This window comes from Dendrobium catenatum, unplaced genomic scaffold (assembly GCF_001605985.2).
Source record: "Dendrobium catenatum unplaced genomic scaffold, ASM160598v2 fragScaff_scaffold_335, whole genome shotgun sequence".
Classification (NCBI taxonomy): Eukaryota; Viridiplantae; Streptophyta; class Magnoliopsida; order Asparagales; family Orchidaceae; genus Dendrobium; species Dendrobium catenatum.
In genome coordinates this window covers 3,919-9,777 of record NW_021318797.1, presented here as the reverse complement: position 1 = coordinate 9,777, position 5,859 = coordinate 3,919, and the positions used below count along the sequence as shown (strand labels likewise).

Sequence of the window (5,859 nt, the reverse complement as noted above, 5' to 3'; positions counted from 1 at the left end):
CTTTCTCTAAATCAATAAATATCATTTGTAGATCCTTCTTATTCTATCTATACTTCTCCATCAAACCTCTTAATAAATGTATAGCTTCCATAGTAGACATGCTCATTATGAACCTAAATTGATTTTGAGAAACATTAGTATCACACCGCAACTTATGCTACATAACTCTCTCCTATAGTTTTAAAGATGGCACATTAATCTTGTGCATCGCCTTTATAAATCCTTGATAATTCGCACAATCTTGTGCATCGCCTTTATTCTTAAAAATAAGAATCAACACATTCATTCTCTACTCATCTAACATCTTTTTAGTCTTCCAAATAGTATTAAAAAGTTTAGTAAGCCAAGAAATTCCTTCATCTCCTAAGCATTTTCACGCCTATATTGTAATATCATCGGGGCCAATAGCTTTTCCACACTTTATTTTCGTTAAAGTCTCTCTAACTTCGGTTTTACTAATACGTTGATAAAAATAAAACTCTTTATCACCTTGTATTTTAAGTTTATGGTAATAAATTTTCATTAGTAAATTAAATTACTACAACTATATGCTAACTATTTAGCTTCTAATGACTAACCTTAATCAAAAGCTTTCTCTCTCTCATCACTAAGAGGGGTAATTAATTATAATGGATTGCTTCTATGGAAACTCTAGAACTATATCAGAAAGTGCTCACAATATGAAAGTGAAATATTTGGATAGTCTTCTCTACAAACTAATCTATCTTCTAAAATTTTTCCCTGGAAAATAAAAGACATCTCAACATATGTCAAAAGCACGTGGGGTTTTGATCACCTGCATGAGCAAAAAATCCAATTTCCTCGTTATGTTAGAACATTGTGCATGAGTACTTATTTTGAGATTTCAAGGATATACCTTTCTAGGGGGCAGGGACACTATAACGGTTGGGTTAGGCATCGAGAGCTGGTGAGGGCTTTGGTGGGTCGGTTCAAGCAATGGTTGGAGGTTTGGCTTGGATGGGATTGTCAATGGTAGTTTAAATGTTGGTCGGTGGCTAAGTTTAGGTGGGAATGTGTGAGCGTGAGGTTGACCTTAGACGAAATTATATAGGAGTTTTTGTAGGCAGGTCGGGGCTAAAGTGTGCAAGTCTAAGAGAAGGGAGATCGTGACTCCGAGAAGCTACTGATTAATAGAGGAGAGAGGAGTGATTCCGTGAAGCTACTAATTAATAGATGAGAGGGGTGAAAGTTAGGCAAGCGGTTTCGAGTGGAGCTACAACTGTGCGGGACATGTGGGTGTTAATGTTGGTTGGGGAGGTGTACATTATGTTTGGGAATGGTGAGGAGGGAGAGACGAGAATATTTGATATTATTATTATTATTATTATTTAAATATACTTGAAAATAATAATAATAACATATTAATAAGATTGTATAACATAATAAATTTGCATCTTTATGCAACCCCTCATTTCTCATACATCTCGATGTGCATGCCGTCGACTCGTGCATTAGCAAATTTCACCTTTTCACTCACACAAAATTCATGCAATATAGGTGTCTTTTTTAGGTAATTTCAACATTCCAAATGCAATGACAAAGTCCGTTTTAAGAACAAACAACGTTTGGACAACTTCACTCAACTTCGCATCCGTAAGCCATACTTTCGACTGCGTTCTCTAGAATCGATTGTGAGAGATCCCTCTTAGGTATTTTCGATATTTCGAAGTCAACGATGCACTCTTTTTTGTAATCGTCTGCATGATTTTTGCGTAACATTGTGTCCGTAGACCGTAGTATTTTGTCTCTTGATCAAGCCACTTGTAAGTATTTTCTTTCTTGATCATGCCACTTGTAAGTATTTTCTTTGATAAATCCAGCATCCTAAACACATTGGTGCGATCCATTTCACTAGCAAATGATGTTCAAGTTGTTTGGGTCGCACTCAGGCGTTTCGAACTCACTTTGTGCAATGTCGAGTCAATTGATCATTGCTTATGTATTTTGAATTTGCATGTATGCACGTCACATCGTTTGAACATCCTTCTCGTCATGCTTGCTTGAGTTAATTACGACATATATACAGCGGGCAATAATTCCCAATATACAACTCTCTAAATGAAGTAGGAAATATCTAATCTTGTTGTCAACGTTGAACATAAATCATCCCATCATTCAATTGTTCCATTGCAAGGCATAACTCTCCCTAGGGGGGGCCCATCAGTAAAAATAGTGTTACACATACAATTGAAATCAAATCTACCCTTAAATTATCCAAAAGGATTTCTGAGCATAAAATTAATTTAATAAATTTAAAATCCTAACTTAAGATAAAATAATTGTAATAAATCCTAAATTTTCCTCCTTACTCAAAGCTAGCTTCTTCGGTAAATAACCATACCGCTATTTTTGTGTCTGGGTGCTTTGAGCTTAAGATTACCAGCTGCTGAAATTGTGCAGCCTTGTTTGGTAAGACTCTAGTTTCGTTTGGTTAGCTTGGTAGAGTTATCTAGCATTAAAATACCTTACTGGCAGCTTGTCGTTGTTAACCACTATGTTAATTTCGTATTTTTGTATGTCCTTTTTTCAAGCTCACCAGTCACTTTATATATCCGAAACGCCCTTGAAAACACGCCTGAAGAATTCCTTTTTATGATGCAAGAAGACTTGGGAGTATGTAAACTAACCTAAGAGCAACTACTTGAAGTTTCTAAACAAATTCATGCATCATTAGGGTTTAGGATTTTTAGGGTTATATATATATATATATATATATTGTTGACCTGTATAACAAAAAAAAGTGTCGAATCACTTACCTACTCGCACGACGCACGTCGTCGCTGCCGTTCCGCGACCCTCGACACGACTCGCACGTCGCACGTCGAGATCGCTCCCACGATCTCTTTGCGTCGATAAAGAGCCGAAGAGAAGAGGGCTTCGGCTCTCTTACGCACGTCCGGCTCTCTCTCTCGTTCTTTGATCTTTCTCCCTCCCTCTGTGCCGTTTGACTTCGCTTACTCCGACGAACTCCTCATCCTGTCCGATCGGAAATTACGACACTTTGATCGGGACAAGAACGGGAGACTCGCCGGCTGTGATCATAACTTTCTCCCTCTCGTTAGCTTCTCCGGCTCCCTCTTCGTTGTCCGACTTCGCTCCTTCGACGACACTTCCTGTCGAATCGGAAGTTACAATTAATATTAATTAGTTTTAATTAATTGAAATTAAATATAATTAATTATAATAATTATAATTAATTACTTTAATTAATTATAGATAATTTTAAATAAACATAATTATTTAAGGATAATTATAATTACTAATTAAATATAATTAGAATGCTTGCCCCTCTTGCCTCGATCCTTGAGCTGACACTGCCAGTTCGCCGGTCTCCAAGGTATACATTTCTAACTTAAATCCCGTCCTCGACGTTTGCAGCGGACCGGGGAACCACCTATACGCGCTCTTGTAGCACGGTAGGAGGGAGTCTGGTGCGAAGCATTCGGCGAGGCGGGTAAGCCCTATACACGCTCTTGTAGCGTGGTGGGGACGGTCCTCGACCTCGACACCGACACCGCCGACACTGCTACGAGAGGTATGATGTTCCAAATCCCATTCTCGACGTTTGCAGCGGACCGGAGAACCACCTATACGCGCTCTTGTAGCACGGTAGGAGGGAGCCCGGTGCGACGCATACGACGAGGTGGGAAAGCCCTATACACGCTCTTGTAGCATGGTGGTACGTCACTGCTATTCTGGTACGTCACTGCTGTTCTGGTACGGGTACTGCTGAAGGCCCCATACACGCTCTTGTAGCGTGGTGGGATGAAATTTTGCACGGCCGCTGTGTCTAAGGACACCTACCATACACGCTCTAGTAGCGTGGTGGGAAGGCCCAGCTCCCCTATTTTCCCCCAAACGGGGATATGCCGGGGTGCTGCCGAAATATTCACTGAAATGCACAAAGACTTGAACAATTTGAAGACCTTCTTGGGCAACAATATAGAAGACCTGTACTTGAACATAAATGCACAGAAATTGAACTAAATGAGCAGAGGACTTGTACGAAGAACAGAGGACTAGTGGACCTAAATCTGAACAAAATTCTAAATGATTTTTAAATGTCAAAATCAAATTGGAATCAGACTCAAACCAATTTGAACATACACTTGAATTCAAAGGACTGTAGGGGACTTGAACAAGACTAGAACATCAAACAAAGACTTTGATTTGGACTGGATCCGAATCCGAATAAAGAAGTTGAACTCGCACTTGAACTCAGGCTATATGACATCAAGTGGGGACTTGTGAACTTGATGAATTCAAGTTTGAATGAAACTTAACTTGGATTCAAACACATGCAAGAAACAAAGCTTGAATCACACACGAGGGAACTCAGACTACAATACATTTGTGCGGTCAACAGTGACTCAATGTCAGATGAAATACATTGATCTTAGTAAACAAATGTGACTAAGGCATACTACAAAACCTCAATACACAAACTCCTATGACAATCCCCACAAATGCCTGTTGATTGAGATGATAATATTGGAGACCAGCAATCAAAGATCCACCCCCCACAAGTAAGTGCAATCGTCAACCACCTGAGATTGGTGAAAGGGTGGATATGATGCAGAAGCAATGGGTCTTCTACAAACATTTTTAGGAGGTTGTAGTGGATACAACGGTTCCCTGCAAATGGATACTTGTGGATAACAACAGTGTATTGTAAGTACAATGAACCACTGTGGACACAAGTACATATATCACCTACGACAGTGGTGATCAAGATCTTCAAGTATTTCGGGTACAAGAGCGACTCGATGTACAAATGTACACCCCTAGCAGAAGGGAGGAAATATTTGAACAAATTAGAACCAAACTTCCTGGTGTCCCCAAGCCTCTTCTTAGTCCTATATTTAAGAAGAAAATTGTTCTGGTGTCTACAAACACCGAAAATAACGAGTCCGCTACACCAAAGATCCTAAAAGGAGTTCTTTACAAACTAGTAGTCGTTGACTCCAAAGTTCAGAGAGATCCTTCCCCGGTGATTGAGAAAGGGGGGAGTCAATATCAAGACTAGCGCGCCACCGGATCTGCAATACTCGTGCTAGCGGACAGAAGGCATGTACAAGCCCTCAAATGAAAAGTTGTGAGCACTCAAATGGCTATTACCTGCACAACTATAAGATATTTAAAGTACCCCCACACAGGTACACCGTAGTTTATATACACATAGGTACACAAGGGGTAAATACAATCGCGACCCGCATAAGCCCCGGCAAGTGTGTTATTGGTACACACGTGACGCCTAGGGATGCTGCGCGGGTCGATAAGCGAATTCTAGTTCGAACCTGATCCTTTTATACGGACCAATAGAAGTCGACAGGGTTCGAACATTTAAACAGATACACGGTTGTGGGGACCGATGTATTTGTTTCAATACATTCATATTAGGTCTTCAAAGACTACAATCAAAAGAATTTACTAAACAAAAGGCATGAAGCCTACAAAACCTGATTCTCCTAAGTAGATGAATAGGAGTAGACAGGGTTCAAACACTCAGATAAATATACGGTCACGAATGTGATCGGAATATTTATTTTAATGCATTCATATTCGACCTTCAAGGCCTAAAATCAAGAAAATTCATAAACAAAGGCACGAAGCCTATGAAACCCGATCCTCAGTCAATAGCTTATCTGAGTTGACAAGATTCAATCTATAAAGAGAAATAACCCCAAAATTCCCCGATGATGGCCGTGTTGATTGCTTATCTCAACCGGAGGGGTTCACAATATATTTCAAAAATGCCCTCAAATCTCTACAAAATCCAAATATTTTTCAAGTGACCTCAAGGTCACCCCGATGATGGCCGTGTTGAACTCAGCGAGA

The 5,859-nt window shown here is 39.8% G+C and overlaps 1 protein-coding gene across 1 annotated transcript in view; it reads left to right on the top strand.

The window, feature by feature from the left end:
- The window catches only part of LOC110096549 (ABC transporter C family member 2-like), a 12,174-nt gene that overhangs the window by 3,126 nt on the left and 3,189 nt on the right, over positions 1–5,859 (top strand). The gene's annotated exons all lie outside the window — the stretch shown is intronic.